Source organism: Anabrus simplex, chromosome 2 (assembly GCF_040414725.1).
Source record: "Anabrus simplex isolate iqAnaSimp1 chromosome 2, ASM4041472v1, whole genome shotgun sequence".
Taxonomy (NCBI): Eukaryota; Metazoa; Arthropoda; class Insecta; order Orthoptera; family Tettigoniidae; genus Anabrus; species Anabrus simplex.
Window position 1 is genome coordinate 909,285,642 of NC_090266.1, and position 11,757 is coordinate 909,297,398.

General features: G+C 37.4%; 1 protein-coding gene across 2 annotated transcripts in view; it reads right to left on the reverse strand.

The window, feature by feature from the left end:
• The window catches only part of LOC136863178 (general transcription factor IIH subunit 1), a 506,000-nt gene extending 497,849 nt beyond the window's left edge, over positions 1-8,151 (reverse strand). For both annotated transcript variants that reach the window (XR_010859163.2, XM_067139528.2), the window contains exon 1: positions 8,040-8,151. The gene's annotated coding sequence lies outside the window, so the exon portion shown is untranslated. The remainder of the gene's footprint in view (positions 1-8,039) is intronic.
• Between the last annotated feature and the right edge of the window lie 3,606 nt (positions 8,152-11,757).

An 11,757-nucleotide genomic window follows, 5' to 3' on the forward strand; every position in this document is an offset into this window, starting at 1 on the left:
CGACGATGGGATAGGAAAGGCCTAGGAAGTGGAAGGAAGCGGACGTGGCCTTAAGGTACAGACCAGCATTTGCCTGGTATGAAAATGGGAAGCCACGGAAAACCATCTTCAGGGCTGCCGACGGTGGGGCTTGAACCCACAATCTCCCGATTACTGGATACTGGCCGCACTTAAGCGATTGCAGCTATCGAGCTCGGTCTACAGAGCTTCAAGCACTTGGGAGGAAAAATATGACAGAACACATCAGAACAAGATAATATTCAAGAGCAGTAAGAAAAATGGAACTAGCCTATCAATTGACAGATACCAAAAACAAGATGGGGCTAAATTAAGATATTTGGAAACAGACATGAAATCCAAGTGCCCATACACATGGAGAAAAGTGGACTGGAAGACAGAACGATGTTCAGGTAAATCCTGATCCCAAAGCTGAAAAATGGGAAGAGGAAACTCAGAACAAAAAAAGATATTTTAAAATGCCAGAAGTGGTGGTTAAACTGGTGAGGAAGAGAATAGCACACAGTTCTATGCACACTTAATGAGGATGGACAGGAACCTGCTCATTAAACGAATCTTAAGGAGTTCTTCAGACAATAAGAATTAAGAGTCAAAATGGTTTTTGTTAAGTGAAAACTGACTTGGTCAAGATTGGAGTGAAAGAAGAAGACAGATCACAGAGACAGATTAAGACGCAAGATTAAGAAGCAAGGAGTTCAGCAGACAGGGAAGGAGAAAATAAAAAAAAAATTTATCCAACACAGAATGATAGAAGAAAGAGAAGTACAAAAAAAGAATGATAAGAGACTAGCAGAAAGTGAAGGCTGGGATGGCAAAGCATAACGACTGTCAAGTGTGGTCCATAGACAGACAAAAGACGCACACATCTGAATTTAGTCATCAAAATGTTGGCCAAACCCCTTTGTTGTAAATTCAGAGTGAAGGACACATTCTCTCCATTGCCGTGCTTTGACTGTTGAGTTCTAATCTCAAGACTGTCTTGGGAATCAGAAACCACTCCAAAACATTACTATTGTGGTAATAATTCAAAACCAGATCAATCTTGTAAGGATGATGAGTCCAAAGTATGAGACACACCTAAGTCACAACCTTTGCATTAGTTTTACTTCTAAGTCACTTTATTTAGCCTACACAGTGTTAAAGTACATTAGCTTACCATAAATTAAAAAATGATATTCAAGAACAACAGAGGCCGATGACCTAGATATTAGGCCCCTTTAAACAACAAGCATCATCATCATCATCATCATCATCATCATCATCAAAATCAATGGCTACAACTGAGTAGGCCTACATTCTAAAAGTTGACAGACACTGGAATCTGCAACATTCAGGTATAGGCCTATTAAGTATTCTTCTAAAAACTGATAAACACACAACAGTGGCTCAAAAAAGTATTGGTCTCCCCATAGCCGTGGTATGAACGGAACAGTATAGTACAAATAATGGTGCATATAATGGAATTACACGTATTTAGATATGTAGGACAGTCAAGTACATCAGCAGGTTGAATATGGAGCCAAGGAGATTCTCGCCGTTTGCAAATGGACCAATAATACAACGGTGTGCGTTATTACATGCCAAACAGCATTGGTCCAGTAAACGATATCATCGTGCTGTCTGCCGCAAGTCGTCATTGTGTCTGTTTTGACACGTTGGAAGGTAATATTCAGCATTGGTTCAGTGTTCAACTAGCAACGGGAAAGAAAATGAAAGAAACAACCATGAAAGAAAGGAGGATTGTAGTGCAACTATTTCAAAAAAAATAAATCTTTCAAGGACATAAGTGAAATTATTGGTAGAGCTGTTACAACTCTTAAAGATATTGTGTACAGGTACAAAAGAACAAAGACAATAGAAAATAGACCAAGAAGTGGCCGCCCCTCAAAGTTATCAGTAAAAAACAAACGGTAAATTGTGCGTAAAGTGACCCAAAATCCTCAGCTAAGTGCACCAAAGATAGCAGTTGCGTTACAAGATGTAGAGTACAAGTGTCATCTGAAACCATCCGGAATGTGCTACGAGAAAGAGGATATGTGGGCAGAACAGCCCGTAGAAAGCCGTACAACAGTAAGGCTACCGGTAACAGTAAAAAGGGACTTTCGTACGCTAACGAGAACAGAAATGATAGCTACGAGGACTGAAAGACAGCCGGTTTTACCGATGAGAGTAAATTTACCCTCTTCAGGTAAGACAGACGAGTGACTGTGTGGAGGAAGACGAATTCTGAACTTGAAGAGAAGAACATGATAGCTACTGTGAAATATGGAGGTGGTTCCATGATGGTGTGGGGACTCTCAACAAAGTATACGTTTACACAAGATAATGACCCCAAACACACAGTCCTGAACATGAAGCTATGGCTGTTATATAATACACCGTGTTGGATGGAAACTCAACCACAATCTCCCGACAACAATCCCATCGAGAATTTGTGGCAGTATTTGGAGCAAAACGTAAGAAAACATGCAATATCAAACAAAGCTGACCTGAAAGAAGCCTTACTCACCGAATGGAATAACATACCAAAGGAAACTACGAAAACCTTGGTACGATCGATGCCAAATAAGTTAGCTGAGATAATAAAGAGGAAAGGAGGACCTTCCAAGTACTGAAACGTTCACAAAGGATCAAAAAACTGCGTTATGTAAATTCAGACCAATACTTTTTTGGTGGCAAGTGAAAATGATTGTTTTAAGTTATGGCTCTTTAGTTATATGGACGTGGAAGAATTATGTTTTTCTTACAATGCACATGTTAAACAAGATGATAAATAATCAAGGATTCTAGGTTATGTTAATTTTTATCATCATTCCCTTCGATTACTCGTCCTCACATGTAGCATATCTCGATAGACAAATACTTTTTTTTGAGCCATTGTAAGTATGCATTTAAGAACAACCAGTAGAAATGAACATCTAACATCCTAGAAGTGATTCTTCGATCTTCACTATATACAGTACTTTTCCAAAATTATTACAAAGTTAGTTTTTCAACCACATAATTCTATTATGACCAGTTTTTATATTAACCTTACTAACCAAACAGCCTAACAGTGCTGTGGCTTACCATAGCCTGTATATAAAAAAGTGATCAGAATATGTACATGTATATGAATTAAAAAGTCAAAATATGTGCATACAGATACATTTATATTTTCTTAAATATGATCATACAGTATGTTATTTGAGTCATCAGCCCATAGACTAGTTTGATACAGCTCTGCATGCTACCAGCAACACTTGATTCCATAAATTAAAGTCAGCATACTCAATAAACAGACAACTGAAATTCCAATTCTGTTAATAATACTCAAACGTCTTTCTTCTTGTTCTTCCTTGTCTTTTTCCCAATTGATTGGGGTCGGTACTCGATGTCAATTTGGCCCAGTTTTAAGGCTGGATGCCCATCCCGACACTACCCTAGGTGGAAGGATGTATTACTCGCACACTTTTTAGTGATATACTTTTGTACAGGGGTGAGGAGTAAGGAGGGAGCTCTCCCAGTTCCGGTAACACTGAATGGAAATTAAATCTGAATTGAATCGATAATATGATCGATAAGACATGAATTTCCTAACCCTTAATTATCTTAAGCCAACAACTGTCACACACACATTATATAATATTTCTCGGTGTGAATCTTGTTCCTAGCATGAATTCTATAGTTTGGCTTTGCTGCGTAAACAACAACAGTACTAGTGGTAAAGTGTACGCCAGATGTCGCACAGCGATGCATAAGCGATTCATAGTTTGCGTTTCAAAGGTTGCCAATACGAATCTCAAAGATAACAGAGGTTGACCGATTCAGCACTAAGGTGTCCATCTATCACTAAAAAGTGTGCGAGTAATATTCACTACTGCGTGTCTATGTTCATAGTGTGAAGTGCTGAGTGTACTGTATATGAAAAGAAGTGTATTAAAACTAGCACCAACATCTAGTCCCAAACCAGAGGAAGTAACCATATAACTTATACAGTTAAAATTACCAACCAAGCCTAGAACTGAACCCCGGGTCCTCTGAAGAGAACGCCAGAATGCTCACCATTCAACCAAGAATTCAGACATACTAAAATGCCCAATTGCAATATTGATAAAGAACATAACATCCCCGCTCTAGCAAACTAACGAATCTGCAAACTGGCAAAATATTAGGAGAGTTGAAAGAAGTTGTGATTACTCATGTCATATCAATTTTTATATTTAATGATTGGTTACATGAGTTAGCCATATAGAACAAGCTGCAGATGTGAGACGTTTTCAGTGAGTAGACTTCATATAAATAATAAAATCTAGACCAAAACTTCACAACTACAGTTTCCCTAGTTTGTCAATTTCGCTTGTTTGCCATAGTGGGGACAATAAGTGTTGCGTCCCATTAATAAGTTACTGGTGACGATGTCCACACGGTAACAGGCTGTTCCAATGAGGTAACTTACCATTTGAAAATGTGTAGAGAAGGCAGTTTTAATTCTGCAGTATTCAAAGATAAAATTTCCCACTTAATCTACTCAAAGACACAAAATATGCCTTAACACTTCAGCTTCCATAAAATTTTGTAAGTCCATTTCCAAAAATGTAATTAAAAATAAGTAACAGGTTGAAAAAAAAAATTCCCTGGTAGATTAAAGTTATAAATAATTTATGATTAGCAATACTTTTCTCTCAAGTGAAATCGTAACTTTAAATATATTTTTCCAGGTTTTTGTAAGCAGTGGAAGAGACAAGTCATTAACATAAAATACAGACAAAAGTATGCAAAAAGAAATGTGATCTTGAACAAAATTGTTATATTGCAGTTTTCAAGCCAACGTAGCTGTACAGGAGTGAAAGGCAGGTGGATGCACTATACCTTACTACAATTTGCAATATGCCTTCGTCACACCGACGCAGATAAGTCTTATGGTAATGATAGGATAGGAAAGGGCATGGAGAGGGAAGGAAGCAGTTGTAGCCTTAATTAAGGCCGGATACTATATCTTATTCATAGGATGGAAATAAAAGTAGGACTGCTGGTACAAACAGGTGGTGGAAAGACTCTCACAATGAAGAGAAAAAGGCTAAGATAGGAATGAAGTAGACTGATGAAGCTGTGCGAATAAACCGTCTTCAGTGATGGGGTCAAGTGGCGAATGGAGAAGGCTAGGTAAACTTGGAGAATAAGAAACTCAATTAGCCTCAATTTCTAAGGATGGCAAAGCAACAGGTGTAGAATTAGATGAGGCCTCAGTAAGTTTCAAACAGAGAACTGAAGGGGTGCTTAGTTCATTTAGAGACTAAAACACTGAAAATCATAACAGGATATAATGAAGGTCTAAGCAAGTGAATGTCTAGTGTTGAACTCTAGTTCAGACAAACCGGAAGTACTACAGTAGACAGAAGAATCATGAGAAAAATCTTAGGCCCAAAGAAAACAACAGAACAATGAAAATTAAGAAGTAATAAGGAAATATACCACAACATAAAAAATATAACAAACAATAAGAAAAAGGAGATCACTATTTGGATATATCTACAGAATGGATGATAACAGATTGACAAAAGAGAGATTCAAGTACCCTTGGGAGAAAAAGATTCAGAAAGAAATAAAATAAGAGAAGAGGAAACTATATAAAGAATGTTTCTTCTGTTTTTTACAAATGGCCATACGTTGCGCTGACGCATATACATCTTATGGTGACGAGATAGGAAAGGTCTAGCTGTCGGAAGCAGCCGTGGCCTTAATTAAGGTGCAACCCCAGCATTTGCCTTGTGTGAAAAAGGGAAACCACAGAAAAAATCTTCAGGACTACCAACAGCAGGGTTCAAACTCACTGTATCCTGAATGCAAGCTCACAGCTGTGCGCCCCTAACCGCACGGGCAACTCGCTCAGCGAGAGATTTTTAAAAAGTCAGTTTTAAGAATGGAAGGATTCCAAGGAAGAATGAAAAGAAAACCCAGTCCAAACTGGTCCGAGAAGAGAGAAATAAAGCATAGCGCAATGATGAAGGAATACTGAAAAGGACTGAAGAGGAAAAACAAGGAAGGATGAATTGAAATTGACATGTGGTCAGTAGCAGGCCTCATCGTAAGGAAGTACAAGAAGAAAAAGATGTACAGTGTGTATGTAATCAATCTGAATACATCAATAAATGTACAAATGATTGGATAATAAAATAATATGATTTATTTACAGAGATTTGAGACCAAAACTTGATGCTTGAACATTTTCCAATTATGAGAATAAATTCCATTGATTATGCCTGGCTATTCCTGCTCAAAGTGAGTCTCAAGGTTCTCTCTAAAAATAGGAGGAAAATATATTTAGCATTATGCCAGAACCACTACTGTAGGGCACAGGAATACTTAAGATAAACTGGTGTAAACATTCAGAAAATGGAGTAATAAGGATAATTTTGTCATGATACAATATTGTTTAAAAGATAAATATATCCAACCACCTACATGCATCTATAAATGGAAAATACATTATTAGACAAATCTATTCTCTGTTCATGTTCATCTGCAGCAAGTCTGTCTTTGCTTGTTTGTAAAACATTAGTCAAGCTTTGCTATTACTGTCTTAGTTTAGGTAATGTTTCTCAAGTATATAAATACTTCTCCAGTAATTCTTTCACTACAGAATTCTATTCTAAACGGAAGTAAAGGTGCACCCAGAATATTTTATTAGGCTCGGAAGTGTGTGATTTTATTACAATCCTGCCAACGTTGAATAAGTACTTGTGACTCTAGAACATCCTTCACATATCTTGCTGTTTCACTTGTTATTAACAACCCTGGGAACCTAGTATCTACAGTATCTCTCACTTATTGCTAGCCCTAATCACTCTGAAATACCTTCAAGTCGTATACAAATTGTTACATGGAAATAGGGTGATAGTGATTATGAATACTAAGAGTTTGGTTAGTCTCTTACATTACAACAGCACAGTTCTCCAAAGCTGCCAAACCGAGCAACAAATTAGGGCAAGGTTCGTCTAACAAAATAGCCACAAACAGCTTACAATGCATAATAAATAATTCAGAGAATTCAGATATGTGAAGGATGTTCCAAAGTCACATGTACTTACCATAACAACATTCAACATTGGCAGGATTGTCATAAAATGACATACTTCCGACCCTAAGAAAATATACCGGGTGCACCTTCACTTCTGTTTAGAATATACTTCCTTAGCGAAACAATTACTGGAGAAGTATCTATATACGTGAGAAACATTATCTAAACTAAGACAGAAACAGCGACGGTTGACCAACATTTTACAAACAAGCAAATACAGACTTAACTGCAGGGGATTAATTCGTCTAATAAACTATGCCCAATGCTTCACAACTTCAATGGAATTTTCAAACTATGCCATTAAAACGGAACAGTAAGCGACCAATCTCAGAAGTAAAAAGCATTTATTTCAAACCTTAGTACAGGTCCAAAATTATCACCAAGATTCACAGTAATAAGGGATCACCTAAATAGTCAAATTTTATAATCAATTATTTCAGGTTTATATTCAACTGTTGTAGATGATGCTGTATTGTACTTTTCAAAGTCTGAGAATGTTTTCGTTTTTACTGTGTTTTGCGAGTAGTTTAATTCCAAATATATTTTCAATTTTGGGTTGCTTAACTGTGAAGTGCCGGTTTCGCAACATCAGTGTTAGAAAACTGAAGTGTAAAAGGAAAATACATGCACTGTTGTTTCAACAAATGGCGACATTTATAGTAAAAAAATGTATTTATGTATAATGCACAACTCAAGAGTATTTTACTGGCGTCTATCTCTAAATGTGCTTAAGCACAATAATCAACATTCAAAAGAGACCGGCAACAAGAGTCCCCAACATTGAAAATGAAAACTTCTGCATTCCCTCCCACCCAACATGAAGACATGAGATTGGCGAACTAGGATTAATTCCAATTTCAGATTGAATATACTTGGTTATCCCCACATTTCAAGTCTAAGAGCTCTGGCAGTTCCATGGAGTCGTTTTATAATTCATAAGGTTCAAAATAGCTCACTTTACCGGTAAAACAAGATAGTTTCCATCCAAGCACGGCACGGTACCACCGTGAGGCATGACAACAAGGTGTTACATACATAACGTTGCGAGACATCCCAATCGACCTACGGCCTACACTGGAGTACCTAGCAAAGAACAGCTGGACGTAACCATAGATGCAACATACTAGACTAGTAATATAACCTGTCGGGCTAAAACTATACTCAAATCATAAGAAAGAGTTTCAGTTTAGTGTACATTCGATATAGTAAAAATATTGTGTGATGACATGTGCTGATTAATATGGACCTTCACAACGCGGCGCTGGTGTAGGTCCATAGGCATCAGCTGATGATGAACAAGTGTTTATAAATAGCATTTGATGGGACTTAATTCGGAATTTCTCGTTTAAATAAAGGATTAAAACCGTGTGTCCATCGTTGTGCTGTTTGAGGACTGTGCATTCTGATTACTGACCGACGACTGTAATGAGCTTGGTGCAAATTAAGATACAGAGTTCTTTGTTTTGAAAGTAAACTATGAAAAATAAGTAGGGATATTTTACTCTTAAGCCCCATTCGCAATGCAAACGTAACGTAACGTAAACATAAAATTAACGTTGACTTAGAAGTTTGCTGCCATGATATCTGATGGAACCATTTACAATGAGTCGAAGTAAACATAACTGGGACTCCAGCGACTTTAGAAATCCTCGATTATACAGCCAAGGGTATGTTACATTTTTACAATAATTGTACGTAAATATTCCTCAAAGCATTAATATCGACAACATTTTCATACTTTTCTTTCTTTTATCCCTTTTCTCACATTAAAGCAGGGATCTGTACCAACACAGAATCTTCCAAAAGTATCTACACTCACTAACTGTAAGCTGTGCCTTTTCAGAAAACTGTGAAGACATACCCAATGATTTAATTAAGGGAAATGCATATGCATATGTTTGCGGCTGGTTGTGTACCAAGTTACCCCATTTGAAATGTCGTAATGTGTTGGCAAGCACTGAACAAAATATGGGCCACTTAAGAAATGTAGATACATATTTTGTTGAAGCTATATGATGATGCAAATTTGCTTTACCCTTATGTAATAGCAAGTATTGCTTATAGGAAAGTTTTGAATGTTTTTGAGGCTAATTTTATACATTTTCTTTCTGTTAGTAGGCTTCATGTTAAGAGGAAAATAGTCCAGCTTTTAAATATTAATTCATTGATCATGTGGGTAAGGAATGTGCCGATATTTTTTATTGACAAGTGTCTTAATGTGATGACACAATGTTTTTTTAATGAGAAAAAAGACAAATCTAACCGTAAGAGTTCAGGCAGGATTGCTAAAAAAATAATGCATAAATGAAACATCAAGCCATTTCACAGCAGTCCATTTCACATTTTGTTTATATGTCTAACCTCAGTCTTTAAATAATAACCTAGTAAATAATTTTCGTTCATTTATCCAGAATTGCTTTAGCAACTTCGAAGTTAATATCTCAATATCACTTTCTTTCTAGATGAAATTTATTTATCTATTTTCGTATATGAATTTCCATTGATGTTTGAATTTAACGCGAACTTTCAGGTCACGTCACTAGCAGCGCAACTTGCGAATTGTCTCCCATTTAATAAGGATAAATCCGTAAGTGTCGCGTATTGTCTCTACTGTATTTGGTATCTATTAGAGACATCTTCAGCTACTGTTTGTCCTAATTAATAACAATATGCCATGTGTTAGTCCTAAACATATAAAGGGGTAGAATAAATCAAGTATTAAAATGTGGAACACACCCCATCACAGTTGAGATAAAATCTAGTTAATAAATTATATAATAAGTAAATGCGTCCCTCCCGTTGTTCGATGGGCATCACGCTTGTGTATCATGTCAAACACGACACGGTTCACCACCAAATAGTCATTGCACACATCACTGAGAGGGCATGGGAAAAGCGTCTCCAATGGTATGGTAAAATCACAGACATATAGTAAATAGACTGCCAGCGCTGTATCTCGTAGCATTGGTGGTAGTGAAGTCGGAAACTTGCAGTGGCCGCCATCTTACGTCACTACAGATCCACTGTAAACATACATGTTACTGTGCTACGTTCAGTTTTGGTTTAAATTATTTTTTTGCACATTTAACATTAATTTTTCGGCAAACTACTATGTGGCAGAATGGTGAATACCCGCGTAATGTTTGGGTGTAGTTTTTCCTATTCACGAATAAGGAATAAGGAATATGGCGGCAGTGAGTGTGTGATATATTAAGTGAAGTGACGAAAAAACAAATTTATGTGCGTAATATCCACAATTCTTCAGGAATATACTGCAGATCAGTAACATCAATAACTCAGGAAACCATTAAAACAAAATCTAATTAGCACTCAAACAGCTACAACTAAATAAATAAGATAAACGACATAATGGTGTTCGTGTGCTCCCCGTGTGGCAAGAAAATAAAAAACAATCAACAGGCTGTAGGCTGTGATGGTAAATGCGAACGTTGGTTCCACGTAACATGTGTAAAAATGAACAAAGAAACCCTCCAAGACTTCCGTAAGGAAGAACAATTCCAATGGTCGTGTAAACGTGAAGACTGCTTTGCACAACCTAACATAAATGAGGTTATGGCGAACTTCTCCAAACAACTGGAAGAGTCCCTCAAAGTACTAACGGAAGAAAACAACGAATTACGGAAATTAGCGACCTTTCTTTCCGAAAAATATGATGACCTCAAGAAAGAACTAGACACTTTGAGGAAAGATAAGAAAAATGCGGAAATTGCGACAACGGCAGCCGTGAACGAGCTAGAAGACTTGAAGCAGTATCAACGCAAAAACAATTTACTAGTGTATGGAGTTCCTGCTGAAAAGGATGAATAAGTGTTCCAGAAAGTAACTGAAGTTGGCAAGGCGCTGGGAGTCGATATAAAGCCGTTGCCTACGCTATAATACAAGGCCTTGAAATGCACTCGTGGAAACGGGTTGCTTCCTAGTTCACCATTCAGCCGCTAGGATCGCGTTCTCGCCCCCTTGTATTCGCATGGCCGTATATGTCAATAAGTAAATTACATCCTAAATAAAAAGAGCTGAATGTTTTTGCGAGTATTGACAGTACTGTATTTATAGAGCGGTGCTGTATTGGCTTGGATATGTCACTGAAGTTTCAAAACTTTCCTTCTGAGGGGCTTTTTATCAAGTTTCAAAACTTTCTCTCTTCTACTTGAGTGGCTCAAAGCAATGTTGTCTAACAGAGGTATCAGAAATTTTCATTGTAGAAAAAGAGGCGGTTTGTCGCCTTTATACTTCCCACACTTATTTTCACTGTTGAACATGTCTTTCGAAAAAATAAACGTACACATTTTAGTAACTCTCTTCGAGACAAATTCTGCGTAGCGGAAGTGACAAATTCCATCGTTCACTGCAGAAGTGCCACAGACGATTTTCGGTATCTGAGGGCTCCTCGGTCTTGAAAACGAGTAAGACACAATGTTGGACTTTGAGTAGCTGGAGAACAGATATGTTCTAAACAGCCTTTACAGTCTGTTTTTTTCTTTTGCCACATGAACCATAATGTCATTGTATTCCGCATGGCGTCTTATGTAGATGAAGAAGAGCTCGATGCCATAGCTCATTAGGTTCCCGGCAGCCCTGAAGATGGTTTTCCGTGTTTTCCCATTTTCACACCAGGCAAATACTGGGGCTGTACATTAATTAAGGCCACGGCCGCTTCC